Below are 12,217 nucleotides of genomic sequence, written 5' to 3' on the forward strand. Positions count from 1 at the left end.
GCTCCGTAGCCATCTTCTGTATTAATGATTCTGTTCGAGACAAATGGAACTCCTAAGCCTGGCTTTTTGCATGTCAGCTCATCAGAACTTGATGTTTATTAACATGAGCAGATAAAAACATTGAGAAACTTCAGGCTCATCTGCAGGTGAATAAGTGAAATAACTTAAAAAGAAGAACTTTTGCAACAGGACGTAAGTGGAAAAATGCAGAAATAGAAACATATTTACATGTTGTGGCATGTACTGCTTAATCTAAATTTGAGGCATGAAATGAGAGCCAAGCAGAAAGTAAAGAAATATTTCCTTTTAAGGCTATAAGCAAGGCCAGAATGTCTAACTGTTATGCAGACAGGCTAGAAGTTCCTTCTTTACTGTGAGCTGTATATCCTTTTGCCTTGAAGGAAACAATAATAGGAATGCTTTATGTACAGAGCACAAAGAGTCTTTGCAGTACTTTCCTTCCCTATAGAAGTTGTTAGTATAAAACATAATTGCTTGTGGGATGAGTCAACTATTTTAAAAAATCAGTTTTAGGATTCTGACTAAAATCAGTACATTTTTGTTGACCTGCTTATCTCAAAATCACCTAACATCAGCCAAATAACATTTAAACCCCATTGTTTGTATAAGATTATGCACTTCCATTTGTATGTGTTGTTCATTTTATGATTTATTTAGAGTGAAATTGTACTTGTAGAATTCAGATGAAGAATCAATATTTATGGAAGCATGTTTTCCATTGTTGTAATACTGATTCAATTCAGGTTTGGCTTCCTCCTTCCTGACAGAATTTCTACCAGGAAATTGCTTTATTATAGCATTATGAAGGCATCACCCACTGCCCAAAATTCCTATTAAAACACAGATGTGTCTTGATAGTAAGACGAGCACAAGTGCAACTTGTCGTAATGTCTCAGGAATCGCTCTGCTTGTGGCTGTCACGCTTGTTAATGCTGCATGTTTGAGTGTTATACACAGGAATATGTCTTTATCACAAATTCAATATCATGGTACATTACGTGAGTCTTAAAGTTAAGAATTGATCCCTGTGTAATCTATAAGAGTTGTTTTTCTAAGCTTTTCATCACGTTTTCTATTTGAAACTAACACTGAAAATACCACCCAAATAATTTCTAAGAGTTTCTGCACCAAAACATTTCTGTCAAAACAAATGGGATCACACAAAATCCAAAAGCCTATATGTCATCATCAAACCATGGAATCCCAGCCCAGTATTTTATAAATGATGCTCATATTAGACAATTAATTATGTTTTATGTCCCATACCAATGTTCAATGCCAATTTAGGAAGTTATGTGCCCTATTCTGTGAGGCGGAAGGGTGTAGAGGTCAGGGTGGTTAATGAGCATTAAAGCAAGTCCAAATCTAATGCAAGAGACAAGAGATCCTGTCCTGTTACAGACCTACAGTTAACATTTGCCTTTTCACTACCCGTAACTTCAATCTTTTACTAACCCCAACAAAGAGCTTTTGTTGCCTAACCCTAACCATACCTAAAACATTGCTTATTTGCCATAACCACCGTCTTCCCCTAAACATAGCTATACCATAGTTGCCAATATCTCCATATATGGAGATATTGTTCAAAAAAATAAAATTTGAAAAACATTGGTATTTGAGAGGGGGAAAAAAGTCAATACATTTTGCAGAATCATCCGATATTGATCTTCTTGTTTGGAGATAGGATTGAATTTATACATAAAGAGCCTCTTTATATAGCCTCTGATCTACCTCTCTAAGTGCTGATATGTAACCTCCAGACAAAATAACCAAATGATTACTCTAAATCAGTATTTTCCAGGCCCTAAAATTCCAAGTATTTTGCAAATTAATAGCAGTTGAATGAATCACAAAGAACAAAACAAAACAAGAAAAGTCCATACAGGCATCTGTACTGACTTTTATCCTCACATATATGACTTTAGCTACATTCCTGTAAACCCACAACCATCTCCTACTGGAAACACAATGTGATATCTTAATATCACATATATAAAATATATATATGTGATATTAAGATAATATAATATATATAAAAAAATCTGTTCCTTTCCCAGCAATAATAAGGCTTCATTGCATTGAAATTCTGCAGATTTAAATCAGAGAAGACTCATTGTTGCAGTCATTTTGGTTGGGAACTGTGAAAACAAGAGGATACTGCCAATTCTGTTCTCAGTGAGGCATGATGTCGCCAAGCAATCTTTCAATTCAGACCTATGATGAGTATTAGCGCTTGCTCAATCACTGGGATAAAGGCGTAGGGTCACCTTTAATGTTGTGCAACAAAAGACCATCCTTAAAGGTCCGGTAAGCTATTGAAGTCAGTTCAGCACTATAGTCCCGCCACTGCAATGAGAAATCCTTTTTATGTCAGGAAGCTTGGCCTGATTGAATTCCTTTGCGTATCAGTGAATGGATCAAGTAAGAAAGGGGAGCAGATTTGTGCTTGTGATAAACTGTAGCCTCTGCTGAGCCAGGGATTTACAGCAGGCCATGTTGATGAAATCCACTCCTGCAGTGTGTACTGTGTAGCTGCTGAGGTATTTTTAACAGGCATGCATAATCCAGATGCAGAATCTCACAACACTTACAAATTACCAACTCAGGTGTTACGAATAATTAATGTTTTCCATTGTACCGCCACTTCAGTCTCGTTAAGCAAATGAGTGTTAGGCACTTGAGATGCTTATTATGCTTTACTTTTATTTGTAGTTCTACCCTAACCCTTGTTCAGCTTTAAAGAATACATAATAATAATCATACCATCAAAATGTATTAATTTCTGTGCAGTTTTGAAGCCAAGATTATGTTGTCTTAACCTACAAGGTGGTTTAAGTTGCCACCATTTTCAGCATTTTTCATCCTCAATAATTCTTGGTCTCGCTCGTTTCATCTACTAATACCAACTGTGGTCAGAGCTGTTTCATCATAGATTGTGTGATAGATAGATAGATAGATAGATAGATAGATAGATAGATAGATAGATAGATAGATAGATAGATAAATAGATAAATAGATACATAGATACATAGATACATAGCTTTCCCTATTTGCCTGAATTGACTGGTGATGTTTTATTGACTGGTGATGTTTTGGGGTATGTTTTGGGCCATTTGCTGTGCGAATGTGTGTCATAGGGACACAGCCTGCAGTGAGCTGTGGCTATCAAGATGAGACTGCAGAAAAGTAATAGCAGCCACAATAGCTGAAACCAATAACAATAGAAAGTACAGAGAGGCCCAATGTGCAGCTGAAATGGCCCATTTAAAACAGGTTGAACACAAGCATCGGTTTTCAATCTGAGAGAGACAATTAAGGGGCTGAAAAGCAGTGCAGCACTGGCCCACAGCCTATAGGCTACTCTGTTCTTAAGCAGATAGGATCATGTTTAAGTTACTGTTTCATCACTTTTGATTAATAAGTATAAAATATAACAGGTGGTTTCATGCACAAAAATGTCTATTCTTCTCATACATTTTCTTATGCTGCATTTTAGCATTGCTTCTGTCTGCTTTATTCACTCAGAAAATTACAATTATGAAAACATGTATGGCTCCCCCCCAACTCCAAGAGTTTTCAGGTTTTGGTTTTGCAAAATCATTGCACACATATTTATTCAAATACCTGAGAGTACTTATTAAGAATATTGTTAATGTCTGCACTGATGTGTAACTAATTTTGTGAGTTTTGTTTTTTAAGGCTGCACCTCAGAAACAGGAAATGTTGACTTGTAGCACTCATACATACTGCACAACATACTTATTATTTGTATTAGCAGACACTCAGACACAGATCAGACATGAGTCACCCCAGCTTCAGTAATGAAACATCTCTGTGGACCTATATTGAAAAGGGTGCTATGGGTTTGTTTATGTTTGTTGTTTGTTTGTTTAGATCCCCATTAGCTACTGTACTGTAATGGTAGCTACTCTTCCTGGGGTCCCCATAAGTATATTTTAACAATACTTCAATAACAGAATATACATCAATACACATCCATAACATTCATACTCACAATAAGACTCACAACACATAACACAACCACTAAGACATACATCAGCCACTTTATTAGGCACACCTGTTAAACAGCTCATTAACACAAATAACTAATCAGTCAATCACATGGCAGCAACTCATTGCATTTAGGCATGTAGAAATGGTTAAGATGATCTGCTGAAGTTCAAATCAAGCATCAGAATGGGGAAGAAAGGTGATTTAAGTGACTTTGAATGTGGCATTTTTGTTGGTGCCAGACGGGCTTGCCTGAGTATTTCAGAAACTGCTGATCTACTGGGATTTTCACACACAATCATCTCTAGAGTTTACAGAGAATGGTCCAAAAAAGAGAAAATATCCAGTGAGCGGCAGTTCTGTGGGCGAAAATGCCTTGTTGATGACAGAGGTCAGAGGCGAATGGCTAGACTGATAGAAAGGCAACAGTAACTCAAATAAGCACTTGTTACAACCGAGGTATGCAGAAAAGAATCTGAATGCACAACATGTCATACCTTGAAGTAGATGGGCTACAGCAGCAGAAGACCACGCTGGGTGCCACTCCTGTCAGCTAAGAACAGATAACTGAGGCTACAATTGGCACAGGCTCACCAAAATCGGACTACAGAAGATTGTGAAAATGTTGCCTGGTCTGATGGGACTTGATTTCTGTTGCAACATTCAGGTGGTAGGGTCAGAATTTGGTGTCAACAACATGAAAGCATGGATCCATCCTGCTGATTCAGGCTGGTGGTGGTGGTGGTGTAATGGTATGGGGGATATTTTCTTGGCACACTTTGGGCCAATTAATGCCGACTGAGCATTGTTTAAATGCCACAGCCTACCTCAGTATTGTTGCTGACCATATTCATCCCTTTATGATCACATCATGTACCCTACTTCCAGTAAGATAATGTGCTCAAATCATCTCAAACTGGTTTCTTGAACATGACAATGAGTTCACTGTACTCAAATGGCCTCCACAGTCAGCAGATTTCAGCAGATTAGTATTTGGCGGAACGGGAGATTTGCATCATGGATGTGCAGCAGACAAATCTGCAGCAACTGCAGCAACTATATATATGTTGTATGTATGTATGTATGTATGTATGTATGTATGTATGTATGTATGTATGTATGTATGTATGTATGTATGTATGTATGTATGTATGTGTAAATATATGTGTGTGTGTGTGTATGTATATATGTGTATATTAGACAGTATTATTAGACAGTATATGTATTAGACTGTATTACTGTCTAATACATATGATAGCTCCATATAATAATTTCATTTCTTAATTTCATTTCTCCACTAGATCACAAATAAAAGTGATTAAAAGATAAAAGTGACTGAGTGGTTTTGCAGATAAGATGACATGCACACCGTACAAGTGTAAAAGAAATAGCCGGGCGAATGTCTCTGAACGACCCCTGTGCATGTTTGCCTACTTGCAACCCAGAGAAGAATCCTCAGAGAGCATAAGATGCTGACTGTACTCTAATTGAAAAATGCAAGGTTATTGTTATTTTGCTTCACAGATGGATAACATTTAAAAAAAATGAGGTACACATGCAAGTAGAATTGTATTATTTACATTAATTTCACGGGCATTTTCTCAGTCAATGACTAATCAGGCTAATTAAAAATAATTTAAAACTTGTTTTGGTACATTCATACAATGGGTTTTTGAAATACAATTTTGTTGATTTAATCCTTTTCTTCTTGCAAAGTGATGTTCCTTCATAATCAAATATGCAGTGTACATTATATCTGTGTAAATAATAAGACAATGAGTTGAATGATAATTGTTTGTAATTCAAAAACCCATGTGATAAATCTATATCACTGACATATGAGCATGGTTTTGAGGAGAATGATTCAGAGTACATTTGCACCCTGTCTCCTAGAAATTACATTTATATAATAATAAATTGTATACCCCATTACATTGTGATTACATACATAATCGCTGCCTGGTTTATCTTCACAGGCAACATTTTTTCAAATTAATGTACATTGGTCGAGGTGGATGTCATGTGTGGTTAGGTTTAGGCAACAAAAAGCTACACAGACCATGTATCAGAGGCGTATTTTTACACTTCAAGTCTACTTTTCTCCATTTTATGAAGTAAAACAGATAACTACAGTAATTGTGTGTTGAGCTCTGAGTGCTTCCAAAACACGTGACCTACACTCAACACTGCCTAAACACATCCTGTGCAGACACACAAACAGAGCTCTAGCTGCTAACTTGCTGCTCACAATATGCCTCCTGTGTAGACACGGCATTGGTGAAAGATTGTGGTCTTGGTTACATGATAACAAACAGTTTAATAATGCTGTAGTCAGTACAAGCAGATGTTTTGTTGCAAGATCTGATATTTAGGTGTAAATTAAATTAATTACGTTGTCACTGAATATGTTACTCATACATTCAGTATCATGTTTTTCATGACTTACAAGATAAGTTAATTAAGCACATTTTGTAATTATTTAGGCAGAAAATGTAATTCAGGCTGCATTATGTTTCCTTCAAAATGTATTTTCACTTGCAAATTAGTAGTAAATGAATGCAGTTTCAAGGAGACAGGGTTGTATGTTTATTGGCGGTTTAGAGAAATGGAGATGTCAATGGTATCAATATTAATTCAAGAGGTGATGATACTCTCTAGTATCACTTGCATCCCCTTTGTGTCTTCTCAGCACCGGGAAAGCATTTGATCTGAACTGTAATAAATACAACCCATCCAACATTTCACAATATATTTTAGAATATTATCAGAGCTCACAGTGAGAGCCACTGTGACAGTTATTTTCAGGTAAGTCATTTTCCCCCGCTGCATCATCCACCAATGGTTCTCAGTGTTCCCCAACCTTCCAAATCCACTTGAACCCCAGGGAAGAATATTAGCTATTGTGCCACATTTTCCACATAGGTAGCTAGGAGCACTAGATTATCCCACATAGTTCACCAGACAATATATCAAAGAAGAGTTAGAGTATACTGACATGCCAGGATGTGAAATACACTTCAGGGGCTCAGGCTACAAGGTTTCAGCTGTTTTACATTATCTTACCATCAGAAAAGAATAATAGTATTCAAAAGTACAGGTGGCAATACGATGTATTATCAGTGACAATTGGTATTAGTAGGATTTTTAAGAAACTCTTTGGTCAGAAACTGTCTACAGAATTATTTTGTACTTTAAGTCCCCCTATGTACTATTATAAGCAGCATACAAAGATTAAATAAATGGTTTATGACACAATAACGTAGTTATAAGACATTTTAAGTGTTTGTCAATGTGCACTATTTGTCACCAATTATAACTTCTCCTAGGAAGACATATGTTATATTGTTGCTGTGTTTTACTATATTGTCATTCATTATCTGTTTATACACCAGCCTCCACTTATGGGTGCGTACAGGAGGAATTATAGTTGTTGACAAATACATTAATAAACACTTATATCTACTAACAACTACATTACATAATAATGGTAATCTGTTACCAGTTACCATTTATTTATTAAATGTTTCTGTACTTCTTACAAATGCCAAATAGAGCGACTTAAAGTAAAATGTTACCAGTATGGTAATAGTATAGATAATGAAAGACATTTTGCTGTGGAAACAATTGGTTGCCATAGACACAACCATTGAAAAAAAAAGAAAAAAAACCTCTAACTGTTATTTGGACCATTTATACCTCCATTGCCTCTGCTGATGGTATCAAGCAGTAACTGTCCTAGATTTACAATGGCCGCCCTGCATTGTGTTTCTGTCCTTTGCTCCTTCCCTCCAAATATCTACAAAATAGATTTATAAGACTTTTATTTGATCAGCATGGTTTGTTTTTTTCCAACACTGTAAGTCTCTAAATTTGTAACATAATATTGACACCAAGCTGGAGCTGTGTCAGGTTAAATGGACTACAGCGGATGAATTTCAGTCAAATGTGCTTATAAGTCTGAGAAAATAAATAAATAAAAATAGGATGTTGGAGAGCTTAAGTTTTAATTAACCTTGTCACCTGTTTGAACTTTTGATACAGACAATCAGGCCTTGATAAAGAGTACATCCTTGAAATAAAAATATGTTGGACAAAATAGTGTAGAACATTCTCAGTTCCTGAATATTAAATATCACTGAATTGCATCCCCCAAACAAAGCAGCAACAAAATAAGTAATGCACACCTATTGATCTAATCAATACTTCACTAAAAAAATGAAACAATCATGAGTTTGGGTTCAGTAAGACTTGGCACAGAAGTATTAGACAGTGGTGTTTATCATATCCTTTTGTTAATTTGCATTGCTGAAAATGTCATCCAGTATGTACTGCAAAGCGTCATTATGTTCAATCACTGTTGAGATAATTGTGGAACACACAAGCAAACACGGATGACCTACAATATGTTCTTCATGGCATTTAGAAGCATCTCGCACAAAAAGGATGAAATTGCTTTGAAATGTTATTGGCATACCATTTTACAGTGTTCCTTTTAGTCTACCACATAAATCATATTTATGTTGCCTTAGATGCATTGTCATTCAGACAGCCACAAATAACTCTTTTTTACCCTCAGCCAGCTGATTTCTGTGTTCCAGCACTGCTTGTTTATTTATGACCAACATGAGAGCAATGCACAAGAAAGCCCTGTCACTTTTGGGCATTGTTTAATCATATTTTTTATGATTTAGCTCCTGAACATTCACAGGAATACATTTGAATCTGATTTGTTAAGGTTTCTGAAGTATATTTTTGCGCATGGTGCCTTGTTAGATACAAAATGATAGCAGGAAATTACAAAAGAAAGCAGTCCAGTGGAATTAAGAGTGAAAAGATAAAGATTATAGAAACACATCAGTACATCAAATTGCTTCAGATGTCTAGACAATGAATAAGACGATGCTAGTCGAACACATACAGGAGAGCCTTTTCTTGTAGACTATCTGAGTTACTCTCAGTTCACTAAACAGTGATACAGATCAATGGATGAGAACAGCAGAAACATAGACACCGTGTTGTTGGAGATGGCTGTCATGGTGCTGACATCTTTCAGAAGTCTTTTAGTCATTTTCTGTGATTTTTACAAAGATACATTTTTGAAAAAAAATCTAGCAACAAAATGTGTTGATCAAATTGTGAGTTTGAATAAATATAAAGCTGCTATAATTAATCATTCACAACAATCACTTAAAGATGTTTTTTTTGTTTGTTGTTTTGTTTTGTTTTGTTTTGTTTTTCTTCACCCAAAAGAACAGTTAGTACAAGAAGTGAAAACCCAGGAACAAAAAGAAACAGATATTCTATCACTCCAGATCAGTGTAGATGCTGTCCAACCATGCAAATAACCAGTTCCAGTGTTTAATCATATTTCAAAACATACTGGGAGATTTAAAAATGTACACTTTTCGTATTTATTATTGTTGTGTATGGTTTTACAATCTGACAACATATTGATGCTTTATAATTTAGTATGCCTTTATTATGCTACATGCAGCACATTTAATATCAGGCACAGTAGACCTAGATGATCAAGTATTTCCATCAGCACTTGATCTATCCAGTTCATGTTGAATTCCTGGGTCTTGCATCTGAATGCGAGTCTAAAAACATCAGTCCTTCTTCTGTGGTGGAGACACTAAATAACGCTTGAAAAAGTAAAGTTGAGAAAACGTGCTACATCCCTGGTGGCAGCTCAGTCCTCTTTCACACTATCACCGCAGGCTTCATGAGCACTGAAACATCTGCATAGCCAGAAAACTCCTCAAAAGAACTGCAGATTGTCTCAGGGCAATACCAGAAAGCATAATCAGAAGCTGATGCTTTGTTCAAACCCGGAGTGTTGTGCAGTATGGGGCCTTGCCTGTGAACTCATATGAAGTCATGTCACATCACAGTAGGCTTTGGCATCCTCCAGGCTCTAATTGGGATATGGGGAAATGAATTTTCCAGCTATGACCTGTCTAGGATTTGCAGCCTGGGCAAAGTGACGACACTTCTCATTACATGTAAAGAAAGATTTCATCTCTTTGTAATCACAGAGAGGCTTCCCCACAATGAACCCATTTCCTTTCAAATTCAACAATCTATTATTTAATTGCTATCATTTATTCTGACAGAATAACTATGCAGAACATGCATTTTTTTCTCTCTTCTTCATTTCACTTTTGATGATTCGCCACTATGAACTCTAAGAAACTTAGAAGTGAAAACTAGAACCAAATGTTATCTGTTCCCACTTTTCTGTACTTTATCAAAGAGTGACCGAATAACTGTAAAAATCAACATTTTTCACATTCACATTTTTTTTTTCTGATTTCAGCTTTTTCACCAGAGTCCCTCATAGTATGAAAACTCCATCATACAGATCTTATACAATACTGTTAGAATATGAGTCATTACATTGTAATTTCATGCCGCCAAGATGTTGTGCACCCTTCTGGAGAGCTCATGTCATGTTTGTAGTGACTTGAATCATGATAGCCTCCATATAACAGCACATAGCCTTGTGTATTGCTGTCTCCTTTATCTGCTAGGGTAAAGGCAGCAGAGTAAAAAAAACGACAAAGCATTAAATTTAAATCACCTTTCCATATTCTGGTGGATTTCGTCGTGATCCTTTTCTTTTCACATTACATCCGTCCTATGTAGTGGTTTAACTAAGTGATGTTATTTATGAAATGCAACCACACGCCCTTTCCTGCAGCTGTGCAGGACTCCCTGTCATCAAATTAACAGGAGCATGAGACAGTGAACTAAAAAATGCTTGCTGCCAGGGACTATCATAGTCACTGGCTGCAAATGCACCAGGCCCTGTCATGCAGATAATCATCCCTCTGCTGCAGGGAATCACGGGCCTACATGGTGGTGGGTGTCAGGGGGCCAACGGGTGATTGGACTCCCCTCTATGTCCTCCGCCTCCACCAGACCTGTCAGAGGCCCGGTACTTTCCCAGTGCTCCAGTGTGACAAGAGTGACCCGGAGCCTGTGATCCCCTCCTCCTCCCTTGCATCGGTGGCACTCACAGGCCTAATCTGGGAGCAGCATCGCAATGGCAGGGTTCGGCACTACTGGAGGCCACGCAGTGAGGACAGGTCATTACTGCCGCGCCCTTCAAAGAGAGCTCCTCACAGTGCTGCTGCCTTTCTCCACTCGATCACACTTGGCACAAGGTGTGTCTCATGCCTGCTGAGCATTTTTACCGACACTTTACACCCCTACGGGAGGCCAAAGGCCTAGGTAGGGCCAGACTTCTACTCCCCAGAAACCTAGCCCTCCTACTTTTAATAAATGTGTATTCACAGCATCAGACACACTAATTACTGTATTTTAGAACAATCCTTTATACAGTGGGAGGTCCATGGTACTGCCACTTAGGAAGAAAAAAAAGAAAAAAAATCTTACAGTGTTGGGTCTTCATTGCCTTAGTGATGACATGCTTGGATTACACTGCTTTACACTCCCATTTGTACCTAATGATATATTTCAAAGAGCATGACAGCAAATGCAGAATATTTTTTTATTCCCTCGACCCCCCACCCTTCCTCCACCTCCTCCGCCTCCCCCCATCTTCTTTGCGTTTTAAGAGGCATGAAGTCGGCTGGGTTTGTCAGTAATGGTTGATAACTAATTCATTGGTCCTCTCTCTTTTTCAGAACCCAGTGGTTTTCATCTTATTTCCCACTTTAGAAGTTTCACTTTTAATCTTTTACTTAGTCGGTCTGTCTGGATGCCGAATCCCATGCTGGGTGTTTTATATATCCTGCCAACAATAAAACTGTCTTTATGAACTCATTGCATCTCTTAACTTATCACTCCCCAGTGGTAGAATGCAAATGCTCCAAAAAAAAGTTTAAATTTGTGTGTTTGCGTGTTTAGATTAGTAACTAATTAGTATGTAATCTTCAATCATTTGAACATGAGTAAGGCGAGTCACTCCCACGTTTCTAAGCAAAGTAACATGGTGCATAATTTTTAATATGAGAGAACAATATCAGCCATAACTGGAGGCTAACTGACTGGAGAGCCACCCCAGGCCAATGTTTTTGGGACTGCAGGCAATATCTATCATAATCAAAGGCTTTTTTTATGCAAATGTGTGCTGACTGACTCTTTTAGAAGTAGAAAGGCTTTTGTATTTCCTATTGAGAATCACTCTCATTAGGAAATGGAAATTCCTCTTCTAAAT

Source organism: Thunnus maccoyii, chromosome 8 (genome assembly GCF_910596095.1).
Source record: "Thunnus maccoyii chromosome 8, fThuMac1.1, whole genome shotgun sequence".
NCBI lineage: Eukaryota > Metazoa > Chordata > Actinopteri > Scombriformes > Scombridae > Thunnus > Thunnus maccoyii.